Below are 22,487 nucleotides of genomic sequence, written 5' to 3' on the forward strand. Positions count from 1 at the left end.
AGAATCCCTAGTGCAGAAGGAGGCCATTCAGCCTATCTAGTGTACACCTGCTGAAAGAGCATCCTACTCAGGCCCAGTCTCCTGCCCAATGCCTTCACCCAACCGTTGGACATGGATGGGCAAGTGATCATGGCCAATCCACCTAATGTGAACATCTTTGGACTGTGGGAGGAAACCCACGCAGACACGAGGAGAATGTGCAAACTCCACACAGTCACACAGTCACCCAAGGCCGGAATTTAACCCAGGACCCTAGCATTGTGAGGCAGCAGTGCTAACCATTTGCCACCATGCCGCCCATAAATCCAATAAACTATTTTAAAAATAAATTTAGAGTACCCAATTCTTTTTTTCCAATTAAGGGGCAATGTAAGTGGTCAATTAACCTACCCTGCACATCTTTGGGTTGTGGGGGTGAAACCCATGCAAACATGGGGAGAATGTGCAACCTCCACACAGACAGTGACCCAGAGCCGGGATCGAACCTGGGACCTCGGCGCCGTGAGGCTGCAGGGCTAACCCACTGCGCCCCAGTGCTGCCCTGAGCCAGAATTTCTCACAGGAATCAGGGGCGCAATTCTCCGCACTCACGACGGTGCGGAGAATAGCGGGGGTCGTAAATTTTTACGGCCACGCTAGTCCGACGCCCTCCCGCTATTCTCCCCCCCCCCCCCCCCCCACGCCCGACACAAATCGCTGCCCGCCGTTTTTTTACGGCCAGCAGCGATTCTCAGCTGGCCGATGGACTGAATTCCAAGCCCTTTACGGCCGTTTTTACGAACGGCAAACACACCTGGTCTGGCCGTTCGTAAAAACGGCCGTAAAGTCCTGATCTTGGCAACCATGGCACCGATTGGCACGGCAGTACCACGGCCGTGCCAAGGGTGCCATGGGCCCGCGATCGGTGCCCACCGATCGCGGGCAGCGGGTCCGATTCCCGCGCACTCTTTGTCCTTCCGCCGCCCCGCGAAGTGATACAGCGGGGCATCCCGGCCCGCGCATGCCCGGGTTTCGTGCAAATGCGCGATGACGTCATCCGCGCATGCGCGGGTTGGAGTCTTCCAATCCGCGCATGCGCGGCTGATGTCATGTGACGCGTCAGCCGGCGCAAACTCTGGCAAGCGGGTTTAACGAAATTCGTTAAGCCCGTGATGCCGGAGTTCACGGCCGCGGCATACTAGCCCCGACCGGGGACCAGATTTGACGCCAGCCTTACGATTTCTCCCTGTCTGGGAGAATCGCGCCCCAGATCTTTTCTGTAAAGCAGCGTCAAGAGATCTTGTTCTCAAGTAAAGCCAGTATTCCTCTGTACCATTCGTAGTTAAAGGCAGCAATGCTATCCACAGAGCCACTGTGATGCCCTCAGTCCAAGAAACTTGATGACAACACTAACTCTTGTGGAATGGTTCTGTTCCTAGGACTGCTGTATAACGGAAGACGACTAAGTGCATCTGCATTGGCTATATGCGAGCCAGGGTGCGACATGAATGTGCGCTTATATGTTGATAGCATCAGGGCCCAGCACTAGATTCTCGTTAACGATATAGGTAGAATTGCTTTGTCTTCACTGAACAAACCTATTCATGGCTTATGGTTGGACACAATTGCAAAACGTCGCAGTGCAGACAATGGTGAAATTTCTTGGCATGGTGGCACAGTGGTTAGCACAGCTGCCTCACAGCGCCAGGGACCCGGGTTCAATTCCAGCCTCAGATGACTGTGTGGAGTTTGCACTTTCTCCCTGTGTCAACATGGGTTTCCTCTGGGTGCTCCAGTTAAAAACATGTGCAGCCTAGGTGGATTGGCCATGCTAAATTGCCCCATTAGTGTCCAAAAGGTTAGGTGGGGTTACTGTGTTACAGGAATAAGGTTGGGGCATGGGCCTAGGTAGGGTACTCGTTCCCAGGATTGATGCAGACTCGATGGGCTGAATGTCCTTCTTTTGCACCGTGGAGAGCCTATGATTCAAACACAACTGACAGCCCTTCTTTCTCCAGTTGGCAGTAGCCCTTTTCAACCTGGGAGATTGTTCTCGAAACGTAACTGATGGTCTTTTCTGACTCATCCTCCATTCGATGTGACAATGAGGCTCCTATGGCCGAGGGACAAGCATTACATGCCAGCGCTAGCTCTTTAGCTGGGTCATAATGTGCCCTCAAGCATGATGACTGAAGACATTTCTTAGCTGCTGCAAAGGCTTTTCTTGCTGTGAACCCTGTGACCTGTGGTGGTTCTTCCTCAGCAACAGGTGGAGTCGTGCAAGCACGGTGGACAGATTAGGCAAGAAATGATTGTAGTAATTTATCATCCCCATCAGCGATTTAAGTTCTGTCAAATTACAGGATGATGGTGCATCTTGAATGGCTTGAACATTGTCTTCAGCAGGATGCAACCCCATAGCGTCCGCTTTGTAGCCCAGGTAGGTTACCTCACATGCCTGAAACTTTGAAGAGTGCATTTGTCTCTCTTCAAACACAAATCTGTTTCGTTAAATCTTTTCTTGAGGTAGGTAAAATGTTCAGTTTCAGTCAGTCCAATGACAAGGATGTCATCTAAGAACATGTTCACACATCAAAATCCCTGCAGGAGACTCTCCGTAATTCGCTGAGAAATGCCACATGTGGATGAAATGCCAAAAACATATGGCAACATAGTAGCATGGTGGTTAGCATAAATGCTTCACAGCTCCAGGGTCCCAGGTTTGATTCCCGGCTGGGTCACTGTCTGTGTGGAGTCTGCACGTCCTCCCCGTGTGTGCGTGGGTTTCCTCCGGGTGCTCTGGTTTCCTCCCACAATCCAAAGATGTGCGGGTTAGGTGGATTGGCCATGCTAAATTGCCCGTAGTGTCCTAAAAAGTAAGGTTAAGGGGGGGGGGTTATTGGGTTACGGGTATAGGGTGGATACGTGGGTTTGAGTAGGGTGATCATGGCTCGGCACAACATCGAGGGCCGAAGGGCCTGTTCTGTGCTGTACTGTTCTATGTTCTATGTAACTGGGTCTATTCATTGGGGCCTCTGAGCTCTGATTGTCGCGACACTCTTGATGTGCTATCCAATTCCCACTGCTGGTAGGCATGACTCATCCATCTTGCTGAATGACTTGCCTCCAACTAACTTGGCATACAAGTTATCAATTTTGGGAATGGGGTAGTTGTCTAAGTTTGCTGCTCTGTTGATTGTCAGTTTGCAGTCACCACACAGACATTTGGTCCAGTGTTGCTTGACAACTGGGATGATGGCCGCAGCCCACTCAGATTACTGAACAGACTGAGCGATTCCCAGGTTTTCCAACCTACACTACTCTGCTTCCACTTTTTCTCTTTCTGAGTAAGGCACTGGCCTGGTCTTAAAGGAGTGTGGTGTTGTTTGGGGATCGACGTGTATTTTAGTTAGCATGCCCTTCAGTTTTCCTGATTCATTTTGAAAAATAGTTCAAGAGCTGTGGAATTTCACTGGAATTCAATGGAATAGTTCTGAGCAGTTTGGTTCTATTTTTTGTAGTCAATCTTGGACCAGGAAGTTGGGCCCCGCCCCTTTTATGACAGACGCACAAGCTGGCGCTATCTGCTGTTAGCAGACTGGGACAGCAGCAATGCTTTTGGCATGAATATGCTCTCCAGTGCAGGCTCTCAGTTTGGTGCACGTGTACTCCAAAGTCAATGGCTTATTCCCCTCACTGAGGTACTTGACCGTGTGCAACCCCATCATCATAAGAGATTCTGTGGTCGCGAGCGAGACTCCCGGAAGGTATGTTGCCTCCCGGGTGCCAGGGCCAGGGATGTCTCGGATCGTGTCTTCAGGATCCTGAAGGGGGAGGGTGAGCAGCCAGAAGTCGTGGTGCACATTGGTACCAATGATGCAGGTAGGAAAAAAGGTGCGGAGGTAATAAACAAGTTTAGGGAGTTAGGCTGGAAGTTAAAGGCCAGGACAGACAGAGTTGTCATCTCTGGTTTGTTGTCGGTGCCACGTGATAGCGAGGCTAGGAATAGGGAGAGAGTGCAGTTGAACACGTGGCTGCAGGAATTGTGTAGGAGGGAGGGCTTCAGGTATTTGGATAATTGGAGCGCATTCTGGGGAAGGTGGGACCTGTACAAGCAGGACGGGTTGCATCTGAACCAGAGGGGCACCAATATCCTGGGAGGGAGGTTTTCTAGTACTCTTTGGGAAGGTTTAAACTAATTTGGCAGGGGAATGGGAACCTGATTTGTAGTCCAGCAACTAAGAAAGCTGATATTTAGGACGCCAAAGAGTGTAGTGACGCAGCGGGGAAGGTAGCACTGACAAAGGAGAGTACTTGCAGGCACAGAGATGGGTTGAAGTGTGTATACTTCAATGCAAGAAGCATCAGGATTAAGGTGGGTGAACTTAAGGCATGGTCGGTACTTGGGACTACGATGTGGTGGCCATCACGGAAACTTGGATAGAAGAGGGGCAGAAATGATTGTTGGAGGTCCCTGGTTATAGATGTTTCAACAAGATTAGGGAGGATGGTAAAAGAGGTGGGGGGGGGGGGGGGGGGTGGCATTATTAATTAGATAGTATAACAGCTGCAGAAAGGCAGTTCGAGGAGGATCTGCCTACTCAGGTAGTATGGGTTCAAGTCAGAAATAGGAAAGGAGCAGTCACCTTGTTGGGAGTTTTCTATAGGCCCCCAATAGCAGCAGAGATGTGGAGGAACAGATTGGGAAACAGATTTTGGAAAAGTGCAGCAGTCACAGGGTAGTAGTCATGGGTGACTTCAACTTCCCAAACATTGAGTGGAAACTCTTTAGATCAAATAGTTTGGATAGGTGGTGTTTGTGCAGTGTGTCCAGGAAGCTTTTCTAACACAGTATGTAGATTGTCCGACCAGAGGGGAGGCCATATTGGATTTGGCACTTGGTAATGAACCAGGGAAAGTGATAGATTTGTTAGTGGGGGAGCATTTTGGATGTAGTGACCACAATTCTGTGACTTTCACTTTAGTAATGGAGAGGGATAGGTGCATGCAACAGGGCAAGGTTTACAATTGGGGGAAGGGTAAATACAATGCTGTCAGACAAGAATTGAAGTGCATAAGTTGGAACATAGGCTGTCAGGGAAGGACACAAGTGAAATGTGGAACTTGTTCAAGGAATAGGTTCTCTGTGTCTTTGATATGTATGTCCCTGTCAGGCAGGGAAGAGATGGTCGAGTGAGGGAACCATGGTTGACAAGAGAGGTTGAATGTCTTGTTAAGAGGAAGAAGGAGACTTATGTAAGGCTGAGGAAACAAGGTTCAGACAGGGTGCTGGAGGGATACAAGATAGCCAGGAGGGAACTGAAGAAAGGGATTAGGAGAGTTAAGAGAGGGCATGAAAAATCTTTGGCGGGTAGGATAAAGGAAAACCCCAAGGCCTTTTACACATATGTGAGAAATATGAGAATGACTAGAGTGTGGGTAGGTCTGATCAAGGACAGTAGTGGGAGATTGTGTATTGAGTCAGAAGAGATAGGAGAGGTCTTGAACAAGTACTTTTCTTCAGTATTTACAAACGAGAGGGGCCATATTGTTGGAGAGGACAGTGTGAAACAGACTGGTAAGTTCGAGGAGATACTTGTTAGGAAGAAAGATGTGTTGGGCGTTTTGAAAAACTTGAGGATAGACAAGTCCCCCGGGCCTGACGGGATATATCTAAGGATTCTATGGGAAGCAAGAAATGAAATTGCAGAGCCGTTGGCAATGATCTTTTCGTCCTAGCTGTCAACAGGGGTGCTACCAGGGGATTGGAGAGTGGTGAATGTCGTGCCCCTGTTCAAAAAAGGGAATAGGGATAACCCTGGGAATTACAGGCCAATTAGTCTTACTTCGGTGGTAGGCAAAGTAATGGAAAGGGTACTGAGGGATAGGATTTCTGAGCATCTGGAAAGACACTGTTTGATAAGGGATAGTCAGCACGGATGTGTGAGGGGTAGGTCTTGTCTTACAAGACTTCTTTGAGGAGGTGACCAAGCATGTGGATGAAGGTAAAGCAGTGGATGTAGTGTACATGGATTTTAGTAAGGCATTTGATAAGGTTCCCCATGGTAGGCTTATGCAGAAAGTAAGGAGGCATGGGATAATGGGAAATTTGGCCAGTTGGATAACGAACTGGCTAACCGATAGAAGTCAGAGAGTGGTGGTGGATGGCAAATATTCAGCCTGGAGCCCAGTTACCAGTGGCGTACCGCAGGGATCAGTTCTGGGTCCACTGCTGTTTGTGATTTTCATTAACGACTTGGATGAGGGGCTTGAAGGGTGGGTCAGTAAATTTGCAGATGATACGAAGATTGGTGGAGTTGTGGATTGTGAGGAGAGCTGTTGTCAGCTGCAAAGAGACATAGATAGGATGCAGAGCTGGGCTGAGATGTGGCAGATGGTATTTAACCCTGACAAGTGTGAGGTTGTCCATTTTGGAAGGACAAATATGAATGCGGAATACAGGGTTAACGGTAGGGTTCTTGGCAATGTAGAGGAGCAGAGAGATCTTGGGGTCTATGTTCATAGATCTTTGAAAGTTGCCACTCAAGTTGATAGAGCTGTGAAGAAGGCCTATGGTGTGCTAGCGTTCATTAGCAGAGGGATTGAATTTAAGAGCTGTGAGGTAATGATGCAGCTGTATAAAACCTTGGTCAGGCCACATTTGGAGTACTGTGTGCAATTCTGGTCACCTCATTTTAGGAAGGATGTGGAAGGTTTGGAAAAGGTGCAAAGGAGATTTACCAAGATGTTGCCTGGAATGGAGAGTAGGTCTTATGAGGAAAGGTTGAGGGTGCTAGGCCTTTTCTCATTAGAACGGAGAAAGATGAGGGGTGACTTGATAGAGGTTTATAAGATGATCAGGGGAATAGATAGAGTAGACAGCCAGAGACTTTTTCCCCGGGTGGAACGAACCATTACAAGGGGACATAAATTTAAGGTAAATGGTGGAAGATATAGGGGGGATGTCAGAGGTAGGTTCTTTACCCAGAGAGTAGTGGGGGCATGGAATGCACTGCCTGTGGAAGTAGTTGAGTTGGAAACGTTAGGGACCTTCAAGCGGCTATTGGATAGGTACATGGATTAGGGTAGAATAATGGAGTGTAGATTAATTTGTTCTTAAGGGCAGCACAGTAGCATTGTGGATAGCACAATTGCTTCACAGCTCCAGGGTCCCAGATTCGATTTCGGCTTGGGTCACTGTCTGTGTGGAGTCTGCACATCCTCCCCGTGTGTGCGTGGGTTTCCTCCGGCTACTCCGGTTTCCTCCCACAGTCCAAAGATGAGCAGGTTGGGTGGATTGGCCATGATAAATTGTCCAAAATTCTATGATCTATGATTAACCTCGGACGAACGTTCGGCACAACATCGTGGGCCGAAGGGCCTGTTCTGTGCTGTATTTCTCTATCTATCTATCTATCAGTAGCTGAGACACCAGTGCCGACCTTCACCTGCAGTTGCTCGCCATTTGCTAGCACTGTCACTGAAATGGATTCAGATTTAAAAGCAAACAGCTGATACAGCGAGAATGCAGCAGTAGCATCAGCTTCTGCGTTGTCATTTGACTCAAGCAGATTCATTCTCTGCTGTTGATTTATTTTTCCTTCTGCACTGCCTAGCCTCCTTACATTTGCACGCATCTGCTCCATAATACCCTCCACATCCATAGCCAATGCATACCTTGTCAGCCAATGGATTGTATATAGAGTTCCTTACTCACCGTTTGTTAGACAGGGAACTGTGCTGAAAATCTTCTTTGCCACTCTTTGTGCTATGCTCAGTGACAGGCTTCAACCTAAGATGATGCTGTGCTCCATTGTTTACATGCTGCAAATTCTGAGAATATTTTGCAGCACTCGCCATAGGGAGAAACTCCAGAGCGTGTTTGAAATCAATATATGATTTAGCAAGCAAACAGAGCTGTATGGCATTGCCATTCACCCCGCATGCAAGTCTGTCCCGCAACACATCATTCAAACTCTCAGTGCTCGGTGAGCTGTTTCAGATTCGCCACAAAAGGAGTAAATAGATATCCTGGAACACAAACTCTTATGTTGAACTTCAAGGCTGCATAATTACAGATGGTTTTGGCTGAAAATGCGACTTCACAAGCTTCACTAACTTGTTGCACAACTTAGGTGTTATTCGGAGCAGTCAGGTTTCGGATAAGATTATACATTTTGCTTTCACACATCCTGTGGTGGTTGTCCCTTTAAGGGCAACAGAACAGAGTAAGGTTCAAATGGCCTGTGTGACTAATCAAGACTCACCCCGTGATGAGAGGGGCTCCTCAGCAGAGACATCGTGGGAGCTGGCTCCATCCATGCAGCTGCTGTACAATTCTTTTTAATAAATACCTTTTGTGTTCACGAACAAAGTCTGGGAGAGTACATCTTTACATCTGATGAGGATGAATCATCCTGACACTGTCGCTGGCTGACACCGGTGTATATCCTGTTTTAATCGAAATCTGCAAAAACAATTACTCCCTTTGGGCAAAGAGGTTCATTTGACTCCTCCACGGAGGACTCGACACAATATTTTGAACGCCTTGGGTATTACTTACAAGCAAACAAAATAGGGAAAGAGACAAAATGCAAAGCAATTCTCCTAACTGTTTGTGGAACTCATGCCTGTAACCTTATTCATAATCTTACACAAAGCTGGATATGAGTCACGAATTAGACGACACTTCCCAGGGAGTATGTCGTAATAAGCACACAGTGTCCTATTCCAAGTCTGCCTTCAGCATGTGCAATATTCCAAAGGACAATGGAGAATCTGGTACAGGGGCTATCGTGGGTTGTGGTACATCTTGATGATGTCCTTATAACTGGATCAACAGAGACCGAACTTCTAGCAAACTTAGAAGAAGTATTAAAGAGATTTCAAGAGGCTGGAGTTCGCCTCAAGGGAGAGAATTGCATCTTTCAAGTCACTGAGGTAACCTACCTGGGGCACCGTGTTGATGCACAAGGATTACACACATGGAAGATAAGGTCAAGGCGATAAAGAGGCACCTGCTGCCACATGTACAACTGAACTCAAATAAATTTTGGGGATGGTGAACTACTATGGATATGTTTTAACAAACATACCGACAGTATAGGCCCCTTTGTATATTCTACGAAGGCTCTCCGGGAGGAAGCTTTAAACAGAGTAAAGCAATTGCTGCGTTCCTCAAACCTGTTAGTGCATTTCAACCCATTTAAATAACTGAATTTGACCTGTGACACCTCTCAATGGTATGGTTTTCGGCAAGAATTCAACGATGGGCATTAATTCTGACAATTGATATACTTTCAATCGTCGACCTTGAACACAAAGCAAATGCAGGTTCTCTTAGATGCCTACCTTTGCAATAAAGTACCCTAGTGCCACAAGAAATAATCAGGCATTACACTTTCTAGACACATTGCCAGTCTCGACAATTGAGGTCAGGAACTGGACCAATCGAGTTCCACTTCTGTCCAAAGAGAAAGACAAAATCTTTAGAGAATGGGCCACTTTCTGAGGAAATGAAACCTTTCTTCACCCGCAAGAATGAATTGAATTGTCAGGCTTGCATCATACTCTGGGAGCAAGAGTTGTCATTCTTGTACCAGGTCGAGAGCTGCTCCTAACTGAATTACATATTGATCATCCTGGCGCCTCCAAGAAGAAGATACTTGCCAACAGTTATGTGTGGTGGCCTGGTGTTGATGCTGATATCAAGAAACTAGTCAAGGACTGTCAACAGTGCCAACTGCAACAAAGATCACCTGCTGCAGCCCTACTGCATCGTTGGGAAAGGCCTGGTCAGCCATGGGTATAAATCCATATCAATTATGTTGGCTCATTTCTGGACACAATGTTTTTGCTCGTGATTGATGCACAGTCTAAATGGATATACATTTTTGAGGTGAAGTCACCGACATTGCATGTTACCAGCAAAAGGTTATGCCAATGCTTTCAAGTTCACAGATTATAGGAACTCAAGGTATCAGACAATGGAACCAAATTCATAAGTGCCGAGTTCTAATTCACCACTCTCAATGGTATTAAAGACATTAAATCTGAGCCTTACCACCCGGCATCAACTGGACTAACCGAGAGCCGTTCAAAATTTTAAGTCTGGGCTAAAGGAACTTTCAGGAGGAACTTTGGAGACCAAAATCCCATGATTCCTCCTTAGCTATCATACAACTCCACATGCAACAACGAAAGTTCCACCCTCAGAACTGTGAATGAGATGTCGTCCAGAACGAGACTAAACCTAATGTTTCCAAATTTTCCAGGGAGGGTAAATGCCAGGTAAAGTAATCAGAAAGCAAGCCATGATTCACAAAGTATAGCACGATGATCAAGTCTCTGTGAGAAACTTCGGTAGTGGATCAAGTTGGATCCCCGGAATTATTATCCCCGGAATTATTACAATTGGAAATTTCATAGTTGCAACATGTTTAATAAACAAGCCCCTGGCTAGACAACTCCACTGATCATGATGTTTTACTGGTTAAACACTAATATCATATCTAATACAGGTGAAAAAAAAAGTATTTTCCACATACACAAGTCATAATGTTTTTCAATAAGTTTAGTATCAAAGACATACTGATAATTTTATTCTTATATCCTTTATATCAAAACATGCTGCACCAAAACATAAACCTTTTATACCAAGTGGATGTGGATGGACATGTGGACCATATGAGGAGTAGAGAGCTGCTCCAGCAGTCAGTGTTGCCATTAAGAAATATGTTTGAACACGTAAGCACCAAAGTACCTGATCGACCTTACCAACATAACTGATGTCCCCTTGGAAGCAAATAGTGATGAATCGGCTGTGCCAGAAAAGGTACCTGTTATTGCAGTTCCTGTCAATGCCGATCCTGTGGAAGCATGTCAGACAACAGAGTTAAGTCACTCTACAAGAAACATTAGCCTCTTCAAAAACCCTATTTATAATTCTCCAACTCACATATGTAATGTTTAATTAGAATTTGTAACTGAGTCATTTAGTTATTGAAGATTGTATAAAGGAGTTAGAGGGAAGAAATGTGATGATTGTCCCTTTATGGGCAACATAGCAGAATAAGGGTCACATGGCTTTTTTGATCATTCGGGACTCGGGGTGTGGAATCCCTGGGCTGGAGGCTGTAACATTATGGGAACTAGCTATAGCCATGCAGCTATGGTCCAATTCGTATTGTTAAATGCTTTTGGTGTTCACTAATGAAGTCTGTGAATGAGCATCTTTACACACACACAGCAACACAACTCTGCATTTAGCTTCATCAGAAATTTAATTCTCAATGAAATAGAAGCTGAGCCTCTCAACACACAGACTCTAATTTTCTGCATGTGCATCATACAGATTGAACCTCCCAAGCAAAGGCATGATCAGCAAGTCTTCTTTTCTTTTTACTTCAGTGGGTGCTGGCTATTTTCTTTTTCTTGCATTTGCTGCTTTAAAGGTGATTACCACTTTGAGACAGTGCCCTCTTTTTAACCTTTAGCCGATCAGCAACTTGTTAGTTCTGTCTTTGAGTTTTCCCCACTTTTTCGGTTTCGGCGGGCTCCCAGCGATTGTAGCCCAAAAGTTTTTAAAACTTTTAAAACTGCAGCAATCCTTGTCTGGGCAAGTCTTTTTTTTAACTTTGAAAGACATTGTTGTTTTTGAACTTTGTGGTACTGACAGCAAACAGGATGAAGTATGCAGCAGAAGTTTGATTTATCCTCATCGCCAGTGTAATAACTTGAGGAAGATAGGTTTGGTGCGGATAATAATTTTTATAGAGAACACATATTGCGATGCTTCCATGCTCATCACCATCTTTCTACTGGATGCTTCTCCCTTCGTGCCACCCACCCCTCCAGTTGATTGACAGGAGGGATTCACAATCAATCCAACTACTGCAATCACTGTCCCATGTAAAAGAAAAGCAAAAATGAAGCAATTATCAACCATAATGGAAAGTTAAAAACAGGAAGAAGTGTCAACTGGAAAAACAGGAGCAGCACTATCGTATCTAAAAGCAACCAGTTATCAGAGAAACATTAGATGTCATAGGATAAGATTTGTGCTTTTGTGTTTGATGTGGAGGGTATAAGAGTTCTTCCTGTTTATTTCCTTTGTTCCCATTTATTTAATTTTATTATTTTTGGTCCATTGACCCATAATTGAAATGTGCCTTTAGCAGAAGAGTGCCTGCCAGGACAGTGTGTTCCTAGATTCTGTATTTTGGAGAGGAGAAACCAGACTCATCGACGCCAAACTAATCTTAGGAGCAGGGTATGTGCAGGAAGTCGGTTCGATTGGCTACCTGGCGACTCGTGCGTTTGCCAGGGACAGTATTCTGCCTGACAACAGTCAGCGATTGGTTCCTGCTAGGTGTTTTTCTGGAGAATACCTGCTCGAAGCCTCTAGACCCTCAAAGGAAAAGGAGCTGTGTTTTCCCCTTCTCTCAGCTGCCAGTTTCCTGCTGTCTCTGTGAGTTGGCATTGAAGATCATTACAAGTTGAAGGAAAGGAAAATTCCAAGCTCAAGGCCTAACCTTGAGAAAGAAATTAACTGGAAGACATCCATCTGAATCAAAGATCCTTACACTTTTATTTTATGATATTTATTTACCTCTCAACCACCCTTCTCCTCTATTGTTTGTCAGTGTGTAGAAAGTGGGGGGAGTAAGAAGAGTGAGAGGGGGGATTGGGAAACAGATAATTAATAGATAGTTGTTTGATCTTACTTATTTAATCATAATTACTGTTAATAATAAAAGATTACTCGTGTTTACATTTTACAAACCTGGTTACTGTAGTCAATTTAGCTCAACAAAAGCCACGGGTATTAATATAAAATCGAATTTCACCTATGTTGTGACTCCGGATCAAGTGGGCTGAATTAACTGCGCATTCGCCCAGGGTGTCGTGCAAGGGTGATGTGTAATTGTTGAGGGAAAGCTAAGTAATAAAAATAGAATGGAGCTCCAAGTGTCACAAAGTTTGGTTTCAATCTATTTTTTTTCATTTCAGTATGATGCTACCACTTGTAACATGTTTGGTAAACACATTTAGAATACACATACACCATTGCACCAATTCAGAAAACTCATTGAAAGGTGAAATGAATTAAGTAAGTCTCTCTATCAAATAAAATGCTCCACTTCGCCCAAATACCCAATTAAGTCTCTCCCGAAACCCCTCTTCCTCCTCACCATGGCAACCTATCGCAGAAAGGAACATTGAATAAAATAATTTCCTTTACATGTCACTGTGCTGATTGGCAGCTCTTTAATCTTGCGCTGGAACACTCTCTCCGAATAAATTGCTGAAATGCTTCTGAAATTAGCATTCTCCAGCACCAACTAATTTATATTAACAGCAAACCCTTAGCAGTGACTTATATCAGTGGGCAACAGGCACTATCACAATGTTTAATTCTATTATTGTTTACATGGGAAATTCCAGTGTCTGAAAGCTTGAATTTCAGCATCAGCACTCCATTTATAAAAGAGATGGTGCGATAGAATGTGAAATTTCATTTTCTTCGCCTGAGGCAATGCTTTCTACTCTTAATGTTTAGGACTCTTGGACTATCTGGTCCCCACTAACAGAGAAAAAGCAGTGAGGAGCCTATCCAATGTTCCTGTACTTGGTGATGGTTTGTTATTGACTTGGCAGCACGGTAGCATGGTGGTTAGCATAAATGCTTCACAGCTCCAGGGTCCCAGGTTCGATTCCCGGCTGGGTCACTGTCTGTGTGGAGTCTGCACGTCCTCCCCGTATGTGCGTGGGTTTCCTCCGGGTGCTCCGGTTTCCTCCCACAGTCCAAAGATGTGCGGGTTAGGTGGATTGGCCATGCTAAATTGCCCGTAGTGTCCTAAAAAGTAAGGTTAAGGGGGGGCGGGGGGTTGTTGGGTTACGGGTATAGGGTGGATACGTGGGTTTGAGTAGGGTGATCATGGCTCGGCACAACATTGAGGGCCGAAGGGCCTGTACTGTTCTATGTTCTATGTTCTATGTTCACTCTCAGGGTAGACCCCAAGTCTGCCTGAGCTGGAAAGGGGATTGAACCCACACTGGTTTAGCTCAGTTGACTAGACAGCTGGTTTGTGATGCAGAACAAGGCCAGCAGCGCAAGTTCGCTTCCTCAGCCATCTGAGGTTATCCATGAAGGTTCAACCTTGTCCTGTGTCTGAGGTGTGATGACCCTCAGGTTAAAGCACTACCAGTCAACTTTCCTCCTCAAAGGACTATGGCGACTTTACCTTACCTATATCTATGGATGTAAATTTACTATCTTTACCCCTGATGCTCTGTGCTTCCCTTTCGAATTCCCAGTGACCCTATAATAATTTCTCCCGTTCTAGATTAATAGTTCTGCTCTTCCATTGGCTCTGCTTCAAATAATTCATTCCTGGCTCACACTGTGAGACCTATTTTTATTTTCCTCCTTACATACTTCCCGTAAGTGAGACTGAAAGCGGTCTTGGAGGTGAAACTGTTCTCCACGAGGCTCATCGTGAATAGACACTTATTTTACACTATACCCCATTTATTTCCCAAAGTTAATGAAAAATAACAATTGAACACAATGTGAAGCAAGTTGCCCAGTGGCCTTGACCCTGTTTCATGTTACTGCTGTTTGCCAGTTTCATGCAGCCCCTTTACTGTCACATCAATACATTTCTGCCATGAGCTTACTCACTGAACAGGGATGGGGGATAGAGAGAGTGGAGGGATGAGAGACAGTGAGGATGTGTAGGAAAAGTTTAAATTCGATACATTTAAAATAGCCTGGTAAATGGATAAAAAAGAGTAGTATGTGAATTGGGCAGAGGATTTAGCTGAGGTATGAGTTAGCTAAGAACGAAAAGCAAGAGTGCAAGTCGAAGTTGTATAATGTGAAAACGGTTCCCTTGTTAGAATGAGTGAGTCGGTTTATTACATATGATCTTGGACACTGCACCAACGTTACAACTTCAAACCAACAGTGAATGTTGTCACACATACTGTGATGTTCTCTTTGACATTAAGAGTGAGAAACAGTGAGAAGAGAGCAGTACCAAGCGAGTTAAAACAGCGAGGGAAGGGAGAGCTGTTTCAGAGTGAGAAACAGCATAGAGAGGAGTAGTTAAAACAGCGGGAAAACTGGGGGGAGTTTCAGAGAGAAAAGCAGCGTGGAGAGAGGCAGACATAGTGGACGGGATTCTCTGATCGCTGACGCTGAAATAGGTTCGGCGATCGGCTGGAGAATACCCATTTACGGCAGAATTAGAGGTGGCGCTGTGTTTGCGATGCTCCGCCCCCTCAAAAACAGCGTGCTCGGGGAGTATGCCGCATGCTGTATTGATTGCGTCAGGACATCACCTAAGGCCCTCCCCAATTCTCTGCCCCGATGGGCCGAGTCTACGACGGTGTGGGACACGTGCTCACAACGTTCAGGGACCTCGTGGCCACTGCAGATTGAGTCCAGCACCCGCCACAGTCGGGAGGGGAGGGGGAGCCATTCCACTGGCAGGGGCGCCTTCGTCAGGGACTGGGGGAACTGGTTGGGGGTGGTGAGGCTGGTCACAGGAGGCGGCAGTTTTTGGCAGGTCGGGTCTACGCACGGCCTGCACCATGTTACACGGTGCGGCCGCCGTCGTGCGCATACGCGGCCACGGACCCAGCCATTCTGCGGCCGTATTCGCAGGGAAAGCCAAGGGCTTTACGCTGCATGGCTGCTAGCCCTCCACCTGACAGAGGATTGGTGCTGGGGTGGCACCGGCTTTCTGGTTGTAAGACCAGGCGGCTCCTGCGGACATAGCTGTAGGATCGGAGAATCCAGCCCAGCGTGTTAAAAACATCGGGAAAAGAGAGAGGAGCTTAAGAGTGAGAAACAATGAGAGAGGGGGACATGGTGAGTTAAAACAGTGCGAAAAGGGGGAGGAACTTCAGAGTGGGGAAACAGCGTGGAGAGAGGTGGACACAGTGGGGGAGGGGGAGCTGTGGGAGTAGCTCACCATAATCAGGGTGGAAAAAAGTGACCTCACAGGAAAACTGTATGTTCATTGGTTGGTAAGTAACTGCTAATTTGAATTACCTATTCTAAATTGCTTTCAGATGAAAGGTAAATAGGATAAATATTTTACAGGTTAAAGGACTAAAACCCAGTTGGAAATTTGAAAAACAAATTAAAAACTAATGAAATAAAATGGAGACATGGGGGTCAGGTGATGTGCTACACCTAATAATAATAATCGCTTATTGTCACAAGTACGCTTCAATGAAGTTACTGTGAAAAGCCTCCAGCGAAAAGCCCTGCATGATGCGGGAGCTGGTGGACCCTACTGTGGTTCATAATAACCACATTTGTCTCAAGTGTTGGTTGTCCAATGAGCTCCGGCTGAGAGTTGAAGTCTGAGCTTCAGTCACTGCGACACATCATGGAGGGGGAGCGTTACCAGTATGCTGTGCTTCAGGAGGCAGTCATACCTCTTAGATTAATTACCTTGAATTTAGCCAATGAGGTAGAGGGATCCAGAAGTGGGATGCAGGAGCCTCAGCCTTTGTCCTTGTCCAACAGGTTTTAGATTCTTGTTCCCTGTGTGGGCAAGAGCAGGGATGGTAGGGAGGATGAGCATACTGACCACAGAACCATGGTACAAGGAGCCATTCAAATGGGGGAGAAAATAGAAATGTATTTGGAATAGTATAGTTAGTGGCATAGACACTGTTCTCTGTGACCGGGACCAAGAGTCCTGAAGATTGTATTGCCTACCTAGTACCAGGGTGTGGAATATCTCAGAGGAACCTGGAGTGGGAGGGTAAAGATCCAGTTCTCGTGGTTCACATCTATACCAACAATATAGGTAGAACAAGATAGAGGTTCTGCTGAGAGAATATGAGCAGTTAGGGGATAAAATAAAAAGCAAAACCAAATAGGTAATAATCTCCAGATTATTACCTGAATCATGATCTAACTGCAGAAGGTTAATAAGATTAAAGAGGAAAATATGTGGCTCAAAGGTTGGTATGGGAGAAATGGGTTTGATTCAATGGGGCCTTGGCACCAGTATTGAGGAAGGAGGGAGATGTTCTGATGGGACTGGCTCCAACTGAGGCATGGTGGGACCAGAGTCCTGCAAATCACATAACTGGGGCTGAAGAGAAGGTTTTAAACAAAATAGTGGGGAGGAGGGGTTGAGTTGAGAGAATGAGAAAATCTAAGTTAAAGGAGAAGTTAGGAGTGCAGGTTATCGATGAGGTGGATTTTTACCCGAAAAAAAGGAAGGATAAAATGTGTGAAAGAAATATTGCACCAAGAAATCAGACAAGAGTAGGGAAATTTGATAATAGAAAAAACTTAAAGCCTTTGTGTTTGAATGTATGAAGCATTCAGAATAAAATTAATGAGTTAACAGCGTAAATAGAGACAGAGTATGATTTGCTGGTGACTACTGAGACATGGTTGCAAAGAAACTAGGCCTGAGAATTGAATATCCATGCATAATAAGTATTGTGGAAGAATAGACAGGAAGGAAAAGGAGATGGTGTAACTTTGTTAGTAAAGGAAGAGATCAGTGCTATAGTGAGAAATGATATAAGCACTGGAGATCAAGACATAGAATCAGTCTGGGTAGAAATAATAAATAGCAAGGGAAAGAAGTACCTGGGTGGGGATAATCTATAGATCCCCAAACAAGCAGTTATGCAGTGGGGCACTGTATTAACCATGAAATACTGGGGAATTGTAGGAAAGGTATAGCAGTAGTCATCGGTATTTTTAATGTCCATATAGTCTGGATTAATCGAATTGGCCAGGATAGCCTTAAGGAAGAGTTCACTGAATGCATTAGAGATTGTTTCTTGGAGCAATATATTTGGAACTAACTGGGGAACAGGCTATTCTGGATTTGGTATTGTGAAACGAGGAGAGATTAATCAATGGCCTCATAGTTCAGGATCCTCTAGGGAAGAGTGTGATTAGCAAGCTAGAATTTCAAATTTGGTTTGAGGGTGAGAAACTGGAATCCCATGCGAGCATTCTGGAGTTTACTTAGGCATGAGGATGGATTTGGCCCTAGCGGACTGAACAGGAAGACTAAGTGATAGTTGATGAGCAGTGATAGATGTTTGAGGAGATATTCAGTTCCTTCAAACTAAATATAGTCCAAAGAGGAAGGAAGACTGTAAGCGGGGGAGGAAACATCCATGGCAAAGCAAGGATACAAAAGATAACAAAGACATAAACTAAGGTATACCATGTTGCAAAGGCCAGTGGCAGGCTGGAAGATTGGGGAACTTTTAAAGATCAACAAAGGGTTACGAAAAAATTACTAAAAAGACCTAAGGTAAATTACGAAGGAAAACTAGTGGAAAATATAAAAAAGCTTCTATAAGTATATTAAAGAGATGAGAGTAGCTAAAGTGAATGTTGATCCCTTGGAGGATGAGACTAGGGAGTTAATAGTGGGGAACACAGAAATGGCAGAGACACCAAATCTGCATTTTGCCTCTGTTTTCATGGTGGAGGATACGAGTTACATCATCCCAATAGTAACAGGTAATGCAGAGGTAACAGAAAGGAAGGATCTTAGAAAAATAATCATTCATAGGGGAAAAGAAATGAGCAAACTATTGAGATTGAAAGCAGACAGGTCCCCAGGGCCTAATGCCTAAATCCTAGGATCTTAAAGGAAGTGGCAGTGAAGTAATGGATCCATTCGTTACAATATTCCAAAATTCCCCGGGCGTGGGAAAAATTCCAGTGGATTGAAAAATTACTAATATTATTCAAAAAGGGAGGAAGACAGAAAGTAGGAAACTAGAACAGCTAGTTTAACATCTGTCATTGGGAAATTGTTAAAATCCATTATTAAGGAAGTCATAACATGACATTTGGAAAGTCAAAACACAACCCATCAGACTCAGGAAGGTTTTGTGGAAAGTACATCATGTTTGACTAATTTGCTGCTGTTCTTTGAAGATGTGACAAGCACAATGGATAATGGGGATTCTGTAGTATGTCTGGACTTCCCAGAGGCATTTGGGTGTCCTCGTGCATGGATCACAGAAAGTTATTATGAGGGTACAGCAGGGAATAAGGAAGGCAAATGGAATTTTGGCAGTCATAGCTAAAGGAATAGAGTATAAAAATAAAGAAGCATTGCTGCAAATGGACAAGGCATTAACGAATCCATATCTGGATCACTGTCACAGTTTTTGTCCCCTTACTTGAGGACGGGCGTAGTTGCATGGATACAGTTCAGAGGAGGTTCTCTAGTTTGACTCCAGAGATGAGGGGTTTGTCTTATGAAGACAGATTGAGCAGTTTAGGCCTATACTCTCGAGTTTAAAAGAATGAGAGGAGATCTAAGTGAGGTATACAAGATGATAAAGGGGATTAACGAAGTAGATGGAGAAAGGATGTTTCCTTAAGGGGGGGCAATCTAGATTGAGAGGTCATAGTTTAAGGAAAGGGGGTAGCAGATTTAACAACGAGATGAGAAGAAATTAGTTTTCTTAAGGATCGTGAATCTGTAAAATTCACAATCCCAGAGTGTGGTGAATGCCGAGACATTGGGTAAATTTAAGGACGTGAGTAACAGATTTTTAATTATTAATGGAGAATGGGCAAGAAAGTGGAATTGAGGCCGAGGTGAGATCAGCCATGACCATATTAAATGCCAGAGCAAGCTCGAGTGGCTGAATTGTCTAATCCTGTTCCTAGTTCTTTTGTTCTAAAATCCAACAGGTTAGATGAGACAAATTACTTGTGGAAACCCATAAAAAGACTCCAGCAGCTAGATTATATGTTGCCGTTGATGAAAATGGGAAGCTCTATAACAAAATAATTAAGTGAATTACTTTAAAAAAGACAATAATATATCACACTGGGATAATAGTTGCTCCACCTAATAGCACCACGACAGGGCAGCATGGTGGTGCAGTGGTTAGCACTGCTGCCTCATGGTGCCAAGAGTTTCAGGTTCGATCCCGGACCCGGTCACTGTGTGGAGTTTGCACATTCGCCCCGTGTCTGCGTGGGTTCTCACCCTCTCAACACAAAGATGTGCAGGGAGGGTAGGTGCATTGGCCATGCTAAATTGCTCCTTAATTGGAAAAAAATAATCGGGTACTCTCAATTTATTTTTTAAAATGAGTGGTCTGCCGTGGTCCTCATGAGGATTATCACTCTCACTAAAGTGTGGTTCGCCGAATTCGATGCAGCACCTCAACTGTAGACAAAACCAATGTTTTCCTGACCTTTTCTTTGGTTTTCACCAGATTGAAATTGAAGCACATCCAAGACTTTTTGGCAATATGCCAGAAGCTAATAAACCAGATGATCCTCCAGCAGTGCAGTCACCTGCCATATTGATTGGATAATTAAGGGACCTTCTCAAACTCTCCAACTGTTGTCAGGGTCAGCGAGAAGCAGTGGTCTTGGATATACACATTCCCATTTCCCTTTCATATTAATTTCCTCTCTGCAGATTTTGTGATCTGAAAGCTTTCCTTAATCAGGTAGCAGCCCAACAATATCAGTTAACTCATTATAGGGCCTACTGACGGTGGAAAAGTTTTTTTATTGTGAATCTGTACCTACTGAGCAGTTAATTCCAACTGCTAGCTTGAATGAACCTTGACTCTTCCAGATGTCTCATTAGCAGCCTTGAAGGCCTCCTCCTGCTTCTATTTTCTATGTGTGTTCTTCCTTTATTTGTTTCCCAATCTGTTAATTATTCAGGTAATCTGCACCCCCACCTTCACGTTACAATCCCTGATCTAAGAAGTGACGATTATCAGAAACCTCTAAAATATCTAACACCATCTCATTTTTTTCATTTCAAAATGTGTTGATTGTTCTACTCCAATACAATGTCACAAAATATGCCAGCATGGTTTAAACTGGTTGAGTCGGAGATAGGGGTATTTTTCTACACGTAAGAAAGAGATTTATTCCAGCAGTTTTTCACTGGGAGAGTTTTCGACATCGACTGGGCCACCAAAGTGAAGGGATGATGAGTCATTGCATTACAAAGAGTGAATGAAAATGGCAGGAGGGGTCATTCAGCTGTCTGAGGGACCCGTGGCAGAATACCATCCTCAGCCTTTCCAATGGGAAAAAGGTGCATCGTGGTGATGTACCATCAATTGGACTCGAGACACGATGAATATCCAAACTGTGGCTTTAATCAGCTAGTTGTTAGCCCGGTGGTCGACTACAGAGAAAGGCCGACCGCCGGGAACTCTGGGTACTTATACCCCGCCTCGGAGGCGGGGTCTACTTGCCTCTCAACCAATTGGTGAACAGTCACATGACTAGTCCCAGCCAATCAGACGAGAGGCACATGACCAGCCAGAGCCAATGGGAAACCAATGCTCTGCACCAATGGCAGTGCTCACATTCATACCACCACACGTGGCCAATGAAATAATGCCAAGAAAATAACATTAAGCATTCTGGTGAAGACGAGAGAAGTGCTGATGGAAAAGTGAGCGAAACTGATGTCACCAGCTCCAAACATTCAAACACTTTCATTCTACAGTAATCTGCTGGTTAAATGAAAATGAAATTAGGCTTTGTTCAATCTGATAATGGCACACAAAATTACATTAAATCAATAAACTCTGCCATATGTCAAACGCTTACCGTGCTTCCTTTTCTGTTACACTATCAGCTTTCACCTTTTCATAAGCAAATTGCTTCTGTCACATGTTCTTCTTGAAATAAAATTTCATCCTCATGAAACAACTGCCAGAGTGATGTCAAGGGAGCAATTGCTTCTAAAAGCCAAAGTGTGCATGTTACCTCTTTTCTTTGTTGCTTTGGGTAAGATGAGTTTGTTTTGTTTGCTTCCTTGATTAGATAGGGAGACATAAGCACAGATATTATATAAAAACTTGCAGTACTATACATCAGAGAGGATCACAGGCTCAAGTAATTTTATTCTAATTAAAATGTTCTAGGTGATATTGCAATAATTCGATCCCTGTTGGCTCTTATTAATACATTAAAGGGATTAGCGGTTCGCTTCCTAATCTCTTTCATTCCTCATCCGTATTGAAATCCCAAAGATAATTCAGTAAGGACCAGTAAACTTATAATAGCCAATTTCCTTTTTATGGGCCTTTCTGAGATTCCCCAAAAAATTGGATTCAAACCTGAATCATAGAATCATGGAATTTACAGTGCAAAAGAAGGCCATTTGGCCCATCAAGTCTGCACTGGCCCTTTGACAGAGCACCCTATTAAACCCCACGCCGCCACCCTATCCCTATCAACCAGTAACGCCACCAAACCTTTTGGACACGAAGGGGCAATTTAGAATGGCTAATCCACCTAACCTGCACATCTTTGAACTCTGGAGGAAACCAGAGCTCCCAGAGCAAACCCACGCAGACGCGGGGAGAAAGTGCAAACTCCACATGGACACCCAAGGCTGGAATTGAACCAGGGTCCCTGGAACTGTGAGACAGCAGTGCTAACCACTGTGCTACCGTGCCACCCCATTGCCACTTGAACAAAATAACTGCACTAC

At 44.6% G+C, this 22,487-nt stretch overlaps 1 long non-coding RNA gene across 1 annotated transcript in view; it reads right to left on the bottom strand.

The window, feature by feature from the left end:
* Positions 1–22,487, bottom strand: part of LOC119954256 — a 71,678-nt gene that overhangs the window by 29,765 nt on the left and 19,426 nt on the right. The window contains exons 2-3 of the long non-coding RNA XR_005458200.1: positions 21,599–21,805; positions 10,756–10,847 (exon numbers count right to left, since the gene is read on the bottom strand). This is a non-coding gene — a long non-coding RNA (uncharacterized LOC119954256). The remainder of the gene's footprint in view (positions 1–10,755; positions 10,848–21,598; positions 21,806–22,487) is intronic.

Source organism: Scyliorhinus canicula, chromosome 19 (assembly GCF_902713615.1).
Source record: "Scyliorhinus canicula chromosome 19, sScyCan1.1, whole genome shotgun sequence".
In the NCBI taxonomy this organism is placed as follows: domain Eukaryota; kingdom Metazoa; phylum Chordata; class Chondrichthyes; order Carcharhiniformes; family Scyliorhinidae; genus Scyliorhinus; species Scyliorhinus canicula.